The sequence below is a fragment of the Rattus norvegicus genome, chromosome 5 (genome assembly GCF_021556685.1).
Source record: "Rattus norvegicus strain SHRSP/BbbUtx chromosome 5, alternate assembly SHRSP_T2T, whole genome shotgun sequence".
Taxonomy (NCBI): domain Eukaryota; kingdom Metazoa; phylum Chordata; class Mammalia; order Rodentia; family Muridae; genus Rattus; species Rattus norvegicus.
The window spans coordinates 54,347,621-54,367,711 of record NC_141538.1 but is presented as its reverse complement, the minus strand read 5'-3'; the positions used below and the strand labels follow the sequence as shown (position 1 = coordinate 54,367,711).

General features: G+C 40.9%; 1 long non-coding RNA gene and 1 other non-coding gene across 2 annotated transcripts in view; both read right to left on the bottom strand.

Moving 5' to 3' along the window:
* Positions 1 to 1,493: 1,493 nt before the first annotated feature.
* LOC108350951 (uncharacterized) overlaps positions 1,494 to 20,091 on the bottom strand; it is a 28,758-nt gene continuing 10,160 nt past the window's right edge. Inside the window, exon 4 of the long non-coding RNA XR_015620791.1 lies at positions 1,494 to 4,171. This is a non-coding gene — a long non-coding RNA (uncharacterized LOC108350951). The remainder of the gene's footprint in view (positions 4,172 to 20,091) is intronic.
* On the bottom strand, positions 11,132 to 11,204 carry Trnav-aac (transfer RNA valine (anticodon AAC)). The gene has a single exon. It is a non-coding gene; the product is annotated as a tRNA-Val (tRNA).

Sequence of the window (20,091 nt, the reverse complement as noted above, 5' to 3'; positions counted from 1 at the left end):
AATCTAGGCACTCAGGAGACTGAGTGACTCTCTAGCCAGCCTGGGCTGTGGACAAATGAAAACAACAATATAGTCACTAGCCAACCAACCAGCCAAAAGAGGTTCTATATTCCTAAATCCAAAGGCTCAGGAGAGGTAGTTTTCTGCCCTGGCTTCTGCTTTATCGCTGGTTCTGGTGTTGCCAATTAAAGTTGTGTGTACTAATTATGCACAACTCAAAAGTTTAAGACAGGAAACAGTAGGAGAGTGGAGAAACAAACATCAGATAATAAAAGGAGAGCATGAAATGCTCAATGAACACTGAAAAGACATGTATCTTTATTACTGTTCAGATAAAATGCAAATTAGAATAACAATGCAAACCTAATACTTTTTGGACTATCAGATTGACAATAATAAAAAAAAAATAGGTAGATCTGTAAGATATCTTAGCAGGTAAAGGCACTTGCCAAACCTGATACCGCACGTTGGATGTGGAGAAAACACATGGTTAAAGGAAAGAACTGACTCTACAAGTTGACCTCTGACTTCCACAGAGTGCCATAGCATACACATACACACATACATTCTCTCTCTCTCTCTCTTTCTCTCTCTCTCATATGCAGGCACATACATGCATACAAAATCTATCAATCCATCAATAAGTTCATATAAATAAAGGTGGTTGCAAAGTTAAAGAATAGAAAATATTTTGTTGGTATGCGATTGAACATTACGTTTTGTGATTTAAAATGTGTATAACATCAACCCAGGGAGTTTACTTATAAGAATTTACCATAAGAGTGTATTGACTGGTTTTGTGTGTCAACTTGACACAAGCTGTTGTCAACAGAAAGGGGGGAGCCTCAGGTAAGGAAGTGCATTTTCTCAATTAGTGATCAATGGAAGCAATACAGCACAGAAGAGTGGTTCTGGATTCTATAAAAATGCAGGCTGAGCGAGCCATGGGAAACAAAGCTAGTAAGTAGCACCCTTCATGGCTTCTGCATCAGCTCCTGCTTCCAGTTTCCAGCCCTGCTCGAGTTCCAATCCTGACTTCCTCCAATGATAGGAGGGGAAGCCATGGAATAAACCCTTTCCTTCCCAACTTGTTTTTGATCATGGTGTTGTATCGCAGCAATAGAGACACTGACTAAGACACAGAGTATGCATAGTCCTGTTAAAATTCCACAAATGCCTTTCAGAGGAAGGAGGGATTGTGGTACCAAGGATTACTCATTACAAAGGACGAGATATGTCCTCATGTAAGATGTTTATAATAGTGTCAGACCTCGTGGCCTGTGGGGGATGGTCCTGGGAGATGATGAATGAAACTCAGGGCAGTGCCATCTTTGTAGACACTGGGTCATAGCCTTCCAGAGACTGGCCTCATGTTTTACTTTTCTTATACATGTAAAGATAGTAGATGTCTTAGTTAGAGTTTCACTGCTGTGAACAGATATCGTGACCAAGGTTACTCTTATAAGGTCAACATTTAATTGGGGGTGGCTTACAGGCTCAGAGGTTCGGTCCATTATCATCAAGGCAGGACCATGGCAGCATCCAGGCAGGCATGGTACAGGAGCTGCTGAGAGTTTTCTGTCTTCATCTGAAGGCTGTAAGCAGAATACTGACTTCTAGGCAGTTAGCCTGAGGGACTTACAGCCCACACCCACAGTGACACACCTACTCCAACAGGCCACACCTTCTAATAGTGCCACTCCCTGGGCTGAGCATATACAAACCATCACAGTAGAACTTGTGACCTATGATTGTTCTAATTAATGAATTCTATTCGCTGATAAACAAAGCTCAGGGCTAGGACCTAGAGAGAGGATCTGTGATAAGCATAAGGTTAGATTCTGTTGGTGGCGAAGGCACAGTACATGGGGCCTCTCTCATAGCAATGTGTTCTACTCACTACAGGATTAGGGCCTAAATGATGACCAGGATATTGAGGGATTCAGGTGGAGGCTGATTTCTAATAAACAAGCGAAGGATCACCAGGTTGTTTGACCACATCACTCCAGCATTCCAGGCGATCAGGCATCATTTGTTTTCTTCCATCGAAGAAAGTGGGCCCCCCATGATTAACAATTCTGGTTTCTCCAACGCTTATTCTAAGATGCATTTCCTACATAGAAGCCCTAGAGCCAAAATCAAACAGAAAGCATGGACAAGAATCATCTTATTTTTTAAAACATATTTAGTGTGTGAACTATTCATAGTATACATAGTATATTCCAATCTTAAAAACAAGCAAAACCACCACCATCGCCAAACATTACTTGAGTATTTCCCCACTGGTATATAAATTCAATATGGCAGGAGTGGATGTCCTGCTAAGAGCCTGGGTTGTTAGTAGTTCTGTACGGTGGGCACAACAAAGGTCAGGTCATTCCAGCCCCTGTAAGTACATTAATGCACCTATAGTTGGAAAATTTGGCTTACCTATAACTGAATGCCTTCTCTTCTTTTACAGAGGACTTTATAGAATTCAACAGAACTCTTTGTAAAAGCCCAGGAATAATACATAGTTATATTTACATATGAAAAGAGGAGGCAAGGGAATGATTGGAGTCAAGGGATAGGGCTAAGTGAAGGCAATACGTTATTTTTCCAACCATGAAATGAGCCAATTCCAGCCAGATTAGATTATATTAAACTATTAAACCAGGTTTATGGGGAAGCTGCTCTTGGGCAAGTTTATTGGTCTCAAGGATCTAGGCCAGGAAGGTCACTATGGGATTTGGGGAGAGAAAGAGCATTCATTCATAGAGAGAGAGAAGGAGGAGGAGCAGGAGCAGGAGGAGGAGGAAGAGGAAGAGGAGGAGGAGGAGGAAAAGGAGGAAGAGGAAGAGGAGGAGGAAGAGGAGGAGGAAGAGGAGGAGGAGGAGGAGGAGGAGGAAGAGGAGGAGGAAGAGGAGGAGGAGGAGGAGGAAGAGGAGGAGGAGGAGGGAGAGGAGGAGGAGGGAGAGGAGGAGGAGGGAGAGGAGGAGGAGGAGGAGGAGGGGCCAAAACGTCTGAATTGTGTAGAGCCTCTGGAGGAAGGGCAGCCCAGTCCCTGCCAGGAAAGTCACCACAGGGAAGTGAGAGAGAGGAATTACAGGAAGATTAGGAGGCTGACCTTGGAAAGCAGGAGGTGGTCTAGGTTACTTCCAGAAAAACACATGCTTGCTATAAATCATAGGTTTGCGTGGGTGCTTAAGGATTCTTTTAGAAGAACTTGAATGGGTTGGGAAACTAAAACTCTCACCAGGAAAATTAAAAAAAAAAATCTCTTTGAATGTTTCTTTTCTTGATAGGGAAACGTTGAGTGTTCAGCACCACAGTGGGTTTCGAGGAGGAGAACCTTGCCTTGCTTGTCAGGCAACTTTAGAGAAGTCTCTCTTTCACACTCTGTGGGTTAGTCCTGATCATTTGGCACAGAGGAAAAGCAATTTCAGTGAAGAGCCTTTGTCACTGGCCACAGAAATAGTACCAATGTGGAGTTTGGAGTCGTGTGAGCATCTAGTGGATATTCTATTAGAAAGGAAGCATTTATTCACAGTTTCACTCTTTCAAGCCCCAAACACCCGGACATGCAAACTCCTGGAGTGCGATGTCAGATTTCTTCTCCTTTTAGAATGTCATCTCCTGCACCAAGCAGCTCCCTAGGGACTTCAACATTGCCAGCTCATGTAACTGCCTTCCAAATATATTTATAGTAAGGTTGGGGATAACGAATTCAAAGAGAATTGCTGGATGGTTTTTTTCATAGGAAACCTGCCAAATCCTTGATGTGAAGATAGGTCATTCCTTACGACATTATTGAGATACAAACGGTAATCATAGACCCACGGTTACATATGAGATAAGGAATCTGAACGGTCAGGAATACCGTCTGCGGTTCTGTGACTAATAAATGGGATTCTCTTTTGTTCTTTCTAAAGCCATGACTTATTTATTCATTTATTTATCTTGAACCACAGCTCAGCAAGTCTCTTTTAGCCTTCAGCCCCACATCTTCAGAGATGACAAACATTCCCTCCCTCCTTCCTTCTCACATTCCACCTCAGAGGCTCTACGCTGCTTATGACTCCGGGAGGGACGGATTTCATGTCATGTGACTGTGTTCCACCAGTTTCAGCGTCTCCAACTCGAGGGTGAACATGTGATCTGAGACGGGTCGATCAGACTTTCTCCTAGGAATCTGGAATGGAGACAAAGAGGCTGAGTCATTTTGCCCGTGAGGAGCCAAACTGCAAGGTCATGCCCAGCTGGCTTGCTGCAGTCGCCAGATCTTCATGATCCTCAGAGCCAGAGGAAGCTGAGAACATGAGTCAGCAAGATCTTCAAAGAAAGGCACAAAGATGTGTCAGACAAACCCCAGAGACAAACAGGAAAGTAATTTACCTCAGGGAGGAGGAGCAGGAGAAAGTCATATTATATTTATCTTGCTGCTATAATATCTAGAAACTGTATTTTCTACAATGGATTGTTGTAACCACATCATATACCCTGCTTCCAACTAACACTCCTAGCAATCTTTTATTGAAGCTATGTGGAATTCTATAGAATTCATCTACTTCTTCCTGAGACACTTGACAATTCCTATGCAAGTTTCGCACGGCAGCTCGTGTATGAAATATCCCCTAGGAGGCAGAGGTAGCATTGGTGCAAGACCAGTGACAGGCTGGTCTACAGAGTGGGTAGGACAAACATGGTGCAAAATGAGACCTTTTTGTTAAGACAGGCTACTCTCATTGTTACTTTGGATGCTGAAGTTTTATTTCAAAACCTAGAGGACAACCCACTGACCCACCAGACACCCTACCCATCACACCACTGGTGTCCCGCAAACCCAGGTATGAATAATCAAGGTGATAAGTCTCTTCCAAAAATTAGTACCTCCTAATATTACTTGAGAAAAGTGTGTTCAGGGAATTCAAAGATATGCATTAATCCAAGAACGAAGGCTGTGAAAACACAAACAAACGATGAAACAAAGAAAACGATTCAATTTATAAAAATGAAATTAGAGATAGAATTTCAGAAGAAATGCCAAACCGAAGTAAAACTTAGTAAAAAATTTAGTCAGTGAAAAAAATTCAATGGAGGGGCTGGAAAGATGTCTTAGTGGCCAAGTCACTTATAAAGGCAGGGCAAGCAAAGACAAATCACCTGACATCTTAGTGGCGACCTTGGGAACCAGAGGGTCTTGCTTGATATTCTACAAGTCTGAAAGAACACAGATAACAACACAGACCTCTATGCCAAAACTATCAGTTATAATCAAAGGGGAAATTTTTCCATAATAAAACAGATTTAAGGAATTTGTGGCCACTATGATGGCTCTATAAAGGACATTAGACAAGATATTTCCATCTGAAGAGAAGGTTAAACATATCAAAAGTGGCACAGGGAGTAAGTAAAGGTTAATCAAGAGAAGTCTAAGAAAATACATTCACAACAAAATAACAAGAATTGCTAAATAATAATTTTCAACATCAACAGTTTCAACTTCCTAATAAAGAAACACACACTAACAGACTGGATTAGGAAACAGGATCCATGTTTTTGCTGCCTCCAAGAAACACACCTCACAACCAACAATAGAAACCGCTTTAGGGTAAAAGGATGGGAAACATATTCTAAGAAAACGGAACTAATAAATAATAGACATAAATATTCCAGTATCTGATAATTCACTTCATTAAAGGAAAGAATCTACCGACAGGATACAATTCTAAACATTTATGCACTAAACTCAGGATAAACACACTAAACAAAGTATTTTATAAAATAAATATTATTAAATCTAAAATCACAGATTTATCCCAATACGATGATATTGGGTGACTCCAAAATTCCACTCTCACCAATAGACAGGTGAGACAAACACTAAATAAACTCTGAAGTTAAGTGCTATCATAAATCAAATAGATTTAACAGACATTTATAGAACATTCCACCCAAACATGAGTAATATACTTTCTTCTCAGTGGCCCATGGAGCTTTCTCCAAAGTGGATCAATATTAAAACATAAAGCAAGTTTCAACAAATGTAGGAAAATTGAAATAACACCCTGCATTTAATTTGAGCACAAAAGAACAGAGCTGGATTTAACAATAGAAACTACAGAAAGTAGAGAAAAGGAAACCAAACAACACAATAATGAATGAAAATTGGGTCAAGGCAGTAGCCTGATATAGATGTCTCTTGAGAGGCTCTGCCAGAGCCTTATTGATACAGATGCGGATGCTTGTAGCTAACCATCGGACTGAGCACAAGGACCCCAGTGGAGGAGTTAGGGAAAGGACTGCAGGAGCTAAAGGGATTTGCAACCCCCATAGGAAGAACAATAATATCAACCAACCAGAGCTCCTGGAGACTAAACCACTAACCAATGAGTACACATGGATGGACCCATGGCTCCAGTCGCATATGTAGCAGAGGATGGCATTGTCTGGCATCAAAAGGAGGGAAAGCCCTTGGTCCTGTGAAGGTCATTGCCTCAGTGTAGGAGAATGCCAGGATGTTGAGGTGGGAGAGGGTGGGTGGGAGTGGGAGCATCTTCATAGAAGTGGGGGAGAGGGTACGGGTTATGGGAGGGGGGGAGGAATAACATTTAAAATGTTAATACATAAAATATCCAGTAAAAAGGTAAACAACAACAACAACAAAAATGGAAAAAAAGAAAATTGTGTCAAGGAAGAAATCAAGACAAATATTTTAAAAATTTCTAGAATTGGATGAAAATGAGAACACAGCATACAAAAAAATCTATGGGATAAAGTAAAGATAGTCATAGGAGAAAATTTAAAGCACTAAGTGCCCACATAAAAATTTTGAGAGACCTTATACTAATAAAATAGTGATGTGCATAACTGGAAAAATAAGAATGAACAATACCAAAAAGCAGTAGATGGAAAATACTTTGGGGCCAGAAGGGTTTTGCTTGATATTCTACAAGTCTGAAAGAACACAGATACCAACACAAACCTTTATACCAAAACTATCAGTTATAGTCAAAGGGGAAATTTTTCTATAACTAAAAGAGATTTAAGGGATTTATGACCACTATGATGGCTCTATAAATGATATTAAACAAAATACTTTCATCTGAAGAGGTTAAGCATATCGAAATCAAAGATGAAATTAATGACATAGAAACAAGCAACACAATGAAATAAAGGGTTGGTTTTTTGAAAATATTAAAAAGATTGACAAATCCTTAGCCAGAGAAAGAGAAAGAGAGAGAGAGAGAGAGAGAGAGAGAGAGAGAGAGAGAGAGAGAGAGATCACCCAAATAAAATCAGAGATGAAAAGTGAGAGTGAGACACTACCACAGACACTGAGAAAATTGAAAGACTCATAAGGACATACTCTAAAAGTTTATTATTTCTGTGTGGTTTTGTGTTCTTGTGAGACTCCTAACCATGGGACTGTGGGTGTCTCTGACTATTTTGCCTGCTCTTGAAACTTCTTTTTTCCTCCTCCTTGGTGGCCTCATCCAGCCTTGATATGTGGTGTTTGTGCCTCGTCTTGTAACTTCTTATGCTGTGTTTGGTTGATATCCCAGGGAGGCCTGCTCTTTTCTGAAGAGAAACATAGGAGCAGTGGATTTGGGTGAGGGCTTGGGGGCTGGAGGAGTAGAGGGAGGAGAGGCGGTGGTTGGAATGCATTATATGTGTGAGAGAAGAATAAAGAAGTCCAAATTCCACTACACTGGAAAATCTAAAAGAAATGGATGTATATGTATATGATATATGTGAGAAATCAAGATGGAGTAAATAATTTAAATATATCCTCAACTACTAATGAGATAGAGGCACTAAATAAAAACTTTCTAACTCAAGGAGTCCAGAACCAGGTAAATACAGTATAGAATTCTGCTGGACCTTCAAAGAAGAACAACACTACTCCTCAAATTATTCTCTAAAACAGAATAGAAAGAAACGTTTTCAAGTTCTTCAGTATTAGAAAGCCTAGCACCAAACCAGACAAAGATCAAACAAAAAAATAAAATTATAGGCCAATGTCTCTAAAGAACATACATCTAAAAATTCTCAACAAAATACTTGCAAACCAAATTCAGAAACACAACAAAAAGATTTTTCCACCAAGATACAAGTTGGCTTTTTGCCAGAGGTGCAGGGATGACTCAACATATGTAAATCAATTAACATAATCCATAAGATCAATAAACTGAATGGCAAAAATTACATAATCATCTCATTAGATGTATAGATAAGTTCTTTAACAAAATCTAACATTTCTTCATGATAAAAGTCCTGGAGAATCGAAGGATACAGGGGACTCATCTAAAAAAAAAATGAAGGTAATATACAACAAGTCCATACTTAAATCATGCTAAGCATAGAAAAAGCCAGAGCATTGTCTCTAAAATCAAACACAAGACAAGGATGTCCATTCTCTCCAAACCTGTTCAATGCATTGCCTGAAGTCTCAGCTAGAACAAGAGTAGTGAAAGTGATAAAGGAGATTCAAACAAAAAAGGGAAGAAACCAAAGTTGTGATGTTTGCAGACAAGATGATTCTGTACATACAAGACCCCCAGTGCTCCTTTAGAAAACACCTATAGCTAATAAACACACTCAGTAGTATAGCAAGGTACAGTAGCCATCCTATATCTAAAAAGCAAAACAAAACCTTACAATAAAGACAATCAAGGAAGTGAAATACTTGTAATTTAAGACATTGAAGAAGTTAACAGAATATAGAAAGATCCCCTATGCTCATGGATTGGTAGGGTTAATGGTGTTGATATGATCTTCCGGGGCTGGAGAGGTGGCTCAGTGGTTAAGAGCACTGACTGCTCTTCCAGAGGTCCCAAGTTCAATTCCCAGCAACCACATGGTGGCTCACAACCATCTGCAATGGGATCTGATGCCCTCTTCTCCTGTGTCTGAAGATAGCTACAGTGTACTCATATACATAAAATCAATCAATAAATCTTAAAAAAATCATCCTACTAAATGTACTTCAGAAGTTGAACAAAATCACTATCAAAATTCCAACAGAACTCTTTACAGAAATTGAATAAGTAATCTCAAATTCCATACAAAAAAAAACTCCAAACCAAAACAAAAACACAAAACAAAACTTGAAACTAGCCAAAACAATTCAGGGCAATTGAATAACTCCTGCAAGTATCAACTCCCTTGATTTCAAGTTACACTTTGGAGTAAACAAAGAACTCTGCCTACAGGTTATACACCAGTAATAAAAACAGTATGGTACTGACATAAAAACAAACACTTTGATTAATGAAGTAGAACTGACAACCTTGATATAAGTTCAGGCTCCTACACCCATCTGATTTTTCATGAAGAGGTCAGAAGTACACTCTAGAAAAAAACTAGTGTCTTCAATTAGCTGTCTAGGTCAAAATAAATAGCTATGTGTGGATAAATCAACTTGGATCCTTATCTCTAACTTTGCACTAAACTCAAGCCCAAACATATCAAGGACCTCAGCATAATACCTGATAAATCTATTCCACTTGAACTTACAGACACAGAAAGATATTTTTGGACATGATTCTGGGGCATCGTCATCAAGACCAAGACTTGGCACCTCATAAAACTAAAAAGCTGTGAACAAGTAACCTATGGAATGGGGGAAAACCTTTACTCTCTAGATGTCTGAAAGAGAATATCTGGACTATACAAAGAACTAATGAAAGCAAAGTATTATGAAAACAAATAAACCAATTAAAAATGGGATAAGGAACTAAACAGAGTTGTAAGAGGTGAAATGTAAATGCCTGGGACTCGTTTTTAATTTATTTATCATCTTTTGAGACTTCATCTTACTCCAACCAGGGTGACTAATACATAAAAACAAAATGACACCAAATGCTGGCATGAATATGGGAAAATGGCATGGATACTGGAACACTTAGGGGTGTAAACTGATGCAGACACTATGGAAATCAGTGTGGTGTTTCCTCAAAAAGCTAGCAACGGGGCACCAAGAGCTGTATGTGATTCAGCTATATTACTCTTGAGCATGTACCCAAAGGATTCTATACAGATATTTTCTCATTCATGTTCATTTCTGCTCTATTCACAATACCCAGGAAATTGAAACAACCTGGATGCCCATCAATGATGAATAATAAAGATGTAATACACTTACATAGTGAAATATTATTTGGCTGTTAAAAACCAAATTATGAAATTTGCATGTAATTGGATGGGGCCAGGAACAATCATTGTGAGCGAAGTGTAATTTAGACTCACAAACATGAATATCACAAATTTTCTTTCATGTGAAGATGCTAACATTGGATCTTTAGATAAGTCTGTTTCATTTGGAATAGCCACAGAGGTCAGGAAACTAGTAAGGAGCATTGTGGAATTGGCTTAAGGGAGGGGAGATACGAGGAGAGTCAACTAATGGAGAAGAAGGGATTAAATCAGGTAGACGATGGGAGAGGAGGGACTATAGGAAGGTTGGGTCTAACACTAAAGACTTTTTGAAAAGATCTTATGGACACCTACTATTGCACAAGTTTCCTAAAATATGTACATGTATAGAAAAAGTCTAAGTGGGGTTACTCCATAATAGGGGGCAGGAGACAATGCCTCTCTTAAGATACCAGAGGCTAGCAAATAAAAAAAAAAAAAACCCACTGTCAGAAGTGGATTATTTCTTTTGGAATTGCTGACTGATTGGGCTCCATTTACAAAAGTTGATTCTAAGACTCTGTTTTTGAAGACAATGTATATTTGCATCGAAGAACGTAAAGGGACCAGTCTGGTACTGGTCCAGAAGCTCCACCCTACTAGACAGTTTTCATAGTGCTGGAGTGAGCTATGAATACTAGCAGAGGAGAAAAGCAGTCACTATTCTCACCCAGCTTTGAACTGAAAACTATAATTGGCCTGGCAGGATACGCTCACTAGCGCTTTAGTGGCGTGGATGTTATCAGAATAACCAAACAGCTTCTGATTGGATGAGAGGCCTGTTTCACAAGATGGAAGCCATATTTGGCATTGCTATGAGAGCCAACAACCTGTGGATATGTAGGTCGTAGGCTACAGAGGAGAATTTGATAAATGGATACAGTATTAAACCAGTTCCTAAGGATACCTTTATACCCGTAAATGAGTGCATCTCTTTTTTTTTTTTTTTCTTTTTTTCAGAGCTGGGGATCGAACCCAGGGCCTTGTGCTTGTTAGGCAAGCGCTCTACCACTGAGCTAAATCCCCAACCCCATGAGTGCATCTCTTAATCCTCATCAGAAAACCTTCTTGCAGTAGACAGTGATTAGCAAACACTCCCATAAGTGGTCAGTGTGCAGAGAATAAGATACAAGCAGAAAGCTCAGCTCTGAGTGGGACATCTACACCATGGCTCTTTCCACAAGGCTCAGGGATCATCATGGAACAAGTGGGGGAAAGAGTATAAGAGTAAGAGGGAGTGGGTGTTTTCTGGGCACAACAGGGAAGTTGCATAAATGAACTTACAGTGGTTGTGAAAGTAATGAACAGGGCAAGTTCAGCTTTGACAAAATCCTAACGTGGAGGGGAAGTGGTGACAAGTTGAAGAGTTATTGGCAATTGGTGGCTGCTGGGACAGAGAAAGTCAGTTCTCTTTTAAGGGTGTGGCTCCTGCTATGTTAACCACACTCGGGAGATGACCTATACCAGAGTGTTCTAGCAGCTGTGGTTAGGTGTTTGTTTGTTTGTGTTAAAGGAGAGCATATCATTGGATAAGTAGAGAGATGTGAGTTGATTTAGGAAAGTCATATATAGGATAAAATTCTCAAAGAATTAATAAAAATGCCGCTTTTAAAAAACCCACAGGAAATGACTTGAGAGATGGCTCCGTGGTTAAGAGCACTGACTGCTCTTCCAGAGGTCCTGAGTTCAATTCCCAGCAACCACATGGTGGTTCATAACCGTCTGTAACAGGATCTGATGTCCTCTTTTGGTGTGTCTGAGGACAGACAGCTACAGTGTACTCATATACATTAAAAATAATGATAAATAATAATTTCATAACAGTAATAATGAATACACATAAATAAATATAACAAAAACAATGAATAAAGAGCAATTAAAATAATAATTCACAATAAGTGAATAAATAATTCTTTTTTAAAAAAAAAGTCCACAGAAGAGTGCTAGAGAGAGAGAACTCAAAAGTTAACAGTGTATATCACTCTTGCAAAGGACCTGAATTTGATTCCCAGTACCCACATCAGACTATGCAGAACCACCTCTATACCAGCTTCAGGTCATCTGACACTCCTGGCCTCCTCAGGCACTTCATATGCATTTAGTATGCACAAGCCCACACTTCATACATGATTAAAATTATGACAACAAATCTTTTTAAAAGCTCACAGGAGGATCAACAGCTTTCTGCACCCTTCCCACTCACTCAGGCTCTGCTTACTGCACTGAGGTTTCAAGACAACTCCAGCTGCGAGGCAGCCTCACTCTGGGTCTTCCTCCAGGGACAGAGATTGTACTTGATGTGCCGCCTGGAAACGTATTTCAGAACGTTTGAAGTCTTTCCACATAAAGTTTCTGAGAGCAGACTGAACCTGGTTTTTCATGCACTGTGTTTTATTTTGTTTATTTAAGAGTTTGTGATTCAGGGGATAACCCCAGGATACCACTTATGGTAGGCAAACTCTGCCAGTGTCAGATCCATAGCCCACTTTTCTTTTACATGTAATAGGATCTGCCTAGGATCAATGGAACATGGCCGGATTCATGAACAGCTCTCTAGAATAGTAGTCTTTCCTTGCTTGGTCTTCTAAAGTATGAAATGATGGGACAGGGATTGGATACATGAGGTTTTATCCACGCATGCAACACAGAATAGGTATCGAAAAGGATAGATGTGAACAGCAAATAGCACAGAAAGATGTTTGTGTTTCAAAGAGTAAGGAAAAAAAAACAGAATGCGAAATTTTAAATACGTTTACACATGGACATCTTTTTTCTTGGTAGTTCTTCACAAGGTGACTAAGGTAGTCATGACCAGAGACCAGAGGTCTAAATATGTAAGACAAATTCTATTTCTGCCTTGGATGGTTTTGGCTGAAGGAAACCTTGCTGTCTTGGTTCAGGTCCAGACTTGGCCTGATTTGCCTGATGCTGTGCCCCCAGCCGCAGCATTCTTAGGCTTTCGGTCTACATTGCTTAGGTCCCATCTGGAGATCTTTGGTTTCGTACTACACAATTTCAACCTATTTGGTCTGTTATCATTTTCTTCCTTGACCACCGTTTCTAAAGCTTGTGACAAGGTGAAGACGTGACTCTTCTCCACTGTGCTAATGACTGGAGAATGTCCTTCCAGACTGAGTTGAACCGGAAAGACATCATATCTCTGGCACTTAGAAGGGGAAAACCAGGCAACAGCTGGGAAGACTTTGTTTGGTAACAGAAAAGACCCTTTGTAAAGCCGGACTGAGTCATTACAAGTTTTCTCACTAGCAGATTTGCATGCCGGCCTTTCACTGCTTTGGAAGAGATCCATTGTCTGATTAGTTCGTGTCTTCCCAGGACACACGTCACATCATCACTTAGAAGTGCTTTCATCAAGGAAACGGGAAGTTCTGTCTTCCAGCATATAGCTAGAGCTTCCTTTCTCTGCCTCCTTTGCAACTAAGATAGAGGTGTGTGACCCGCAAGACGGTAATATGGAAGAAAAAGCAGGAGTCACACAGGGGCAGAGACACAGAAATGTCAGCTGCTCTTAGGTTGGCTTTCTGACAGGGGATTATTGGTGCAGTTACAGGGTGAGTGCTAGTGGCACTTTCTGCTGCGATGTCCTCGTACTGTAGTTTGGATATGATTTCTTGCCATGTGGTTCTGAAGCATGGTTCTTTGTCCCTTACAGATAAGGTGTGTGCTAACACTATTTTAATACCATCAGTTCATTTTTACACCAGCAGAAATGGATTATGCTGTCTGCAAGAACAACAAAAACTTGAATAATAGGCTTAGTGTGAGGCTGAAGAATTCAGAGGATTTCTTATTCAGCCCTCTTCATCAGACTGTTGATCCAAATAGGATAATATTAGGCCAGAGAGATGCCTTAGCAGGTAAAAGCACTCAATGTAAATAAAAGTTTGATAACCTGACTTTGATCCCCAGAACACATAGTAGTAGACCAGAACCAACGCCTTAAAGTTGTCACCCAGAGGTGGCACATGGAGCCACTTAATTAAGTAAAAGAAAAAAAAAATCTATAGAATGATATACCTAATTTTTACAGGCTCTTGCTCCTACCTGCACAATGACAAAGTCTCTCAGAATCACCAGCCGTGTCCCTTTTACTGGCAGTTGCCTAAGACATCATTTGTAGGTGTTGGCTTGGCACCTAGGTCCGTGCCAAGCATGACAAATACATGCTGCATTTCTGTGCTTTCACTCTCTGTCATCCCTGGAGACCCAGCCCGGTAGCCAAGGCCAACTTGCCTTACAGGTTTCCTTATAAAATGGCAACCCAAAGCCCTCTCTCTTTAGAGAGCAGACGTGGAGCTGAGCTGTAGGATCATGGAGGAAGCCGTCTATGTTTTCCGTTTCTTGATTCTTTCTCCAGCATGCTTCCCATCCTATTCCCCTCACGCATAGGTTCATGTCATACCAGGTCCTGTCTGGTTCATCCTTGGGAATAGCTAGCTAGCTAGCTCTTGTTCTGGTGCCTCCGATCAACGACTAGAAAATCAGCCTGGCACCAATAGGAAAGAGGTTGGTGGATGACTAATGAGATCTTTCCTTAGAACAGAGTAGAAAAAAGTATCTGAGTATCCACTCATTGTAAGAGCTGGCGAACAATCAGGGTACAGCCTGTAGCTAAAGGCAGTCCTGGGGATGAGAGATGCATGTGAATCCCCTCCATTGGCGAGAAGTTCTTTTTATGAGGGTGAGGCTCTCTGTGTTTAGTTTCTTGGCGAGTTAATTCATGACATGTGAAGAAAGACACTTGTGCTTGGCTGGTGTATAGTCTAAGAGATTATTGGAGACGCTGCAGGTAACTTCCAGTTGTGTAATCTCTGTCATGCAAATAGGATCCATGCAAATCCAATTTATGCAAATAAGGGCAATCCTGGTTGCTCAAGTTTAGGTCTGGTCAAAGGGCAGGGTCACGGGAGTCTGTGGAACCGTGGTGTCAGGTTACAGGATGTAGCTAGATTGGAGATTCCTGGACAGTGCCTGTGAAGATTCCCTAATGGGGGACAGGCTCCATTTCTTGATGTCCTAGTAACTGGCTTCCCTCCACAGTATGGACTGAAACAGTCAGTTGTCCTATGAAATTCGTGTCAACACAGTGCCTTTGCTCGAATACCCACTTCTGGGTGACTCCTTTCCTTCCACCCCAGGATATTTGCCTGTTAACAGAATATGGGTGGCTTTAGCTGGTAGATCCAGAGTGTGAGCAAGAAGCACCAGGATGTAGGAAAATGAAACAGAGAATTTCCCAGCAGTTACTGCTCACCAGTTTTCCCTGAGCACCAGTGCTGGCATTTATTTTAATGACTTTAATTAGGACATTTTAGTCACCCATACTCAGAAGCCTGGGATTTTAGAGATCAACAGAGGATTCAGAGGATTGTAGTCTTGCTTTGCAGAAATGGTGGGGTGGGTTTTCTCAGCAGGAAACACTCCTTCTTACCCCTGCTTTCCCCTGCTTGGCCATTTGGCATCTGTCCACCTGTAATTATTTTAACAATTCCAGTTTATGGCTCATCAAAGATCATAAAGCAACATTATGCCCACAGATTGAGTTCTGCAAACAACACTCAACATCTCTCCTCTAGAAAATAATTCGAAAATACCTCCGAACTCTCCAGGAACAAGATGTCTACTGCTCTTTGGATGTGTGTTTTGATTCCACTGGGAGGCACGGTTTGCTCCTATGTTCTAAATCCCTGCAGCTTCGTTTAAGTTCACCAGAAGCCAAAGAAAGGAATCACTGGTGAACGTGACAGAAACAGACAGAAATGGTTTGAGGAAGACATTTCATAAGCTGCCAAACTATCACAAAAGAATTTACAGGAAGAAACTTTCCAAGAAAAAAAATGTATGTATGTATGTATGTATGTATGTATGTATGTATGTATGTATGTATGTATATATCACTTTAAGTTTGACTTCAGGCCAAAGATGTGTTCTGGGAATGTCTGAATTTTAGCTACTTTGTTTGCCGAATGCTAGAGCAGAATGGAGAGCCATTTTGAGAATGTGGTGGGAAGACAAGTTGCACAAAAAAGGAAGCAGGAAAGATAGTGGAGAAATTGACTTGGGACATAAGCAAGACATGGTTTGACTGGGAGAGAAGATGGCCCCTTCATCAGTGCCTGCTGACAGCACTGTAACTCAGTGCTTGCCTCTCTTACATGCTTACATGTAACTAGGTCTACAAATCATCCAGAGAGAGACACAGATTCCAATTTGAAATACCTAATTATGTATGAGCTAAGCAACATTTTTTTATGTGTATGAAACAGACCATCAGATTATTCTAACAGTAGTTATCCTTCAAATACAGTGGGAAGAGAGTGGGGGTGGGTGAGGAGAAAAGACTGAACTCATACAGTTCTTTATGAGGGATATGAATTGTTTCATGTTGCATGTACTAAATATGCATTATTTACATTGATTAAGTAGATCTGTGATGATATATTATTCTGGGCAAAGTGTATAAAATACATTTTGAGTCTAGGCATACTGATGGATTTCTCCAAGTTATAGTTATTTTTCTTTTTTCTTTTTTCTCCTTCTTTCTTTCTTTCTTTTTTTTTTTTTTTTTTTTTTGTCAGTAGTGTGGACGGTCAGAGTGCAAAATGTAAAAGAAAGCTAACTGTTTCTGGAGTTCTCTGACTATCAAAAGTTGAGTAAATACTTTGCTCAAATACCAGCCTAGTCATCTTATTTCCTGTGAGCCTGAAATGAGAAGACAGGGCCAAGGCCTCCAGTTAGTAAGAGGATCTTCAAGTCTCATGATGGAAGGGGGAGGGCAGGGCCACCGGCTCTCTGAAGCCCTTCTGCACAGACTGTCCCCAATCACGACTCTGCTGTCAGGTTTCCAGGGACAGGGATCACAGCCCTGAGCTTCAGTAGAAACAGATACCTTTAAGAAGAGTCAAGTCTACTAGCTCAGGGTCTCTATGTGATGGTTAAGACCTCAGGGAATGGTGCCTACAGCTGGCTGTGATCTGAGATCAAGGTCATCTCTGTGAGTTCACAGAAGAGATTCAGTGTGGGTGTCTGTAACTTGAGTCAGGTGCCTATTTCATAAGAGTTGAGAATAGGAAATACGTCCTGTGGTTTCTCGTGGGTGGGGACTAGGCAGGTAGGTGAGAGGGGTGCTGTGATACACACCTCCTGGAGTAACACATGCGGGTGCTAATCCTTAGGTCAGGGTTTAATTGGGCCATCTGGGCAGAAGAAAGAAGTTCCGAAGCCCAGGCACTAACCTCAAGAATAAGAAAGACCACCAACCCAAATCATTATGGCCAAATAAATTAAAGCAGCTTTTACATTTGTGTACACAGGCTGCATTCCTAACGTGGGCTTAAGAAGTTGGATGTGAGGAAGACAAGGTTTTTATAGCTCAGGGGGAGTGGGTTTCCAAATGGGGAATTTGGTGTACAAGTAGGTGGGGTTACAGGAGCAGAACCTAAGCATGCCTCCTGAAACAAAGCTATAGCAAGGGGGTTATAAAAATAGGCAGTAATGACCAGGTAGTCTCCGATGGTCATATAATCTTTTGAAATAGAGGCAGGGTTTCAAGGTGGTTAAACACAACTTATACACATGGTTATACACAAATGCACATATACAAAATGGCTATACACATCTTTTTGAAACAAAGACATGATCACCATTCCTGGAACAGGCAGTGCAGAACCATTTGTAGTTAAAGTTACGAGTGGGTACACTAGGCTCCTGTCTGCAAGGACAACACAGCAGAAGTAATAGGGTCAGGGTTTGGTGTCAGTCTATGGGATGGATTCCTAATGAGCCTGTCACTGGTGGGCTGTTCCTTCAGTCTCTGCTCCTGCTTGGTTTTTTGTTTTTGTTCTTTTTTTTTTTTTTTGAAAGTCAGGAGCAATTTTGGGTTAAAAGTTTTATAGGTTGGTTGATTTCTTTATCCCTTCACTGGGGGTCCTGTCTGACTGCTGGAGGTCATCTCTTCAGGTTCCAAACCCCCACTGTTGGGCATTTTGACTAACGCCACCCACATGGAGTCCTGGGAGCCTCCTCCATCCAAGGTCTCTGAGATTTTCTAGAGGTCCTCCTTCCCCCACCCCCAGTCAGACCAAGTTCCTCTGTGGAGCTGTCAAAATCTCAGTAGCTGGGGCTGTGGGTCAGTTGGTGCTTGAAGCCCTAGGTTTGACTTCCAGCGTGACAGTGAATGCCTGTAATCTAGTATTCAGGAGGTGCAATCCCACGAAACTTTCAGGCCAGTCTGGGCTGCTTAAAACTCTATCTTGAAAAGAAAAGACAAAAGTCTAGAAAAAGTTCTCCACAGTGGAAGGTGGAAGTCCTTGTTCCTTCAGATCTCTACCATGATAATTATGAAATTATGAGGGAGCTGAGATAAAGCAACCTTTGAACACTTCTTTGGAGAAGTGAGAGCCAGTGCCAGGGAAGGAGCTATGGTTGTATCCGCTTCTGCATCGTTGCACAATTGTCTTCAGACCCGCAAAAGTCGGGAGAAGCATTACAGTGAATGCAGTGAGCCAACTGCCTTGGCCCGGTGTCCGGGGAACACTGTAGCTGGGGTACAACATTGCCCCTGTGTGCCAACAGTTCAGGCAAGGGAACTTATGCCTGAACTAGCAGCTTATGCCTGGAATTCAACAGAAAAGCAAGATGACTAAGAATGTTAACATTAAAAAGTTCGCTTATTTTATTTTACTGCACGCGTATGAGCATTTTGCCTCCGTGAATGTAGGTGTTTTACATGCCTGCCTGGTGCCCGTGGAGTCCAGAGGAAGGCGTCAGATCCTGTGGAATAGTTGTGATCTGCTTTATAGATGCTGGAAACTGAACCTAGATCCTTGGAAAGAAAAGCCAAGTGTTCTCAGCTGCTGGTCCATCTCTCCAGTGCAAGATCTAAGCATTTTTAAATGGCATCTAATTTTGTCTGTTTGCTTCAGTTGTGTGCTTGCTTGTTTTAGCTGAGGAGATGAGGAGGCAAATAACCAACTGTCGCGTTCTCAACAGCATCTGTTTAGATGACACAGAGGGCCATCATGCAGGTAAATAGCTTTTGGGACCTGCTACCTCATACTTCCCTCTTGAGTAGACGAAAGCCAAGAACTACTATAAAAAGTAACTTGTGTCTAGCTCTTGGAGCAGGGAAATATTTGCATGATGACAAAGTCAAATTCAAAATTTTACCTAGCACTGTTTCCTGATATTGTTTATAAAGAAATTCGAGTGACTTTTAGCAACTTTAGCTTCTTCAAAAGATAGCAATAAGCAAACCCAGTTGTCATGAAGCAGAATCACTCGTCACTGCATATTTTACATACAGGAAAGCAAAGGCAGGTCAAGGGTTATTTATTTCCACAGCTTCCCAATCACAAAAATTGCTCTGGTTAAAAATTATCTATATTAATTCTGCCAATCATACTTTCCTCTTTGCTTCCAAACTGTCACCCTTAAGTGTGTGTGTGTGTGTGTGTGTGTGTGTGTGTGTGTGTGTATTTGTAAGCTGCTTTTTTTCCTAAAACATTCTTCCTTCTGCTCATTTAATCTTCCCATTTTCTATTAGTGAAACTGGGTGCACATAAGGTAGATTTCATTTTACAGCAGTCACATTGGCTAAGATAAGACAAAACACAAAACGAATGGTAACAAATACTCTATGGATGTGAAGGAAGAATGAACCCTTATTCACTGTCGGTGGGAGTGAAAACTGGCTCATCCACTATGGGAATCAGTGTGGAAGGCCCTCAGAATATTTATTTTTAGTTAGTGCGTAAAGATATTCAATTAGAAGGGCAATTATTTTCTAAGGTAATATATTATTTTTTAAAAATCAGAATATTGGGGTTGGGGATTTAGCTCAGTGGTAGAGCGCTTGCCTAGCAAGCGTAAGGCCCTGGGTTCGGTCCCCAGCTC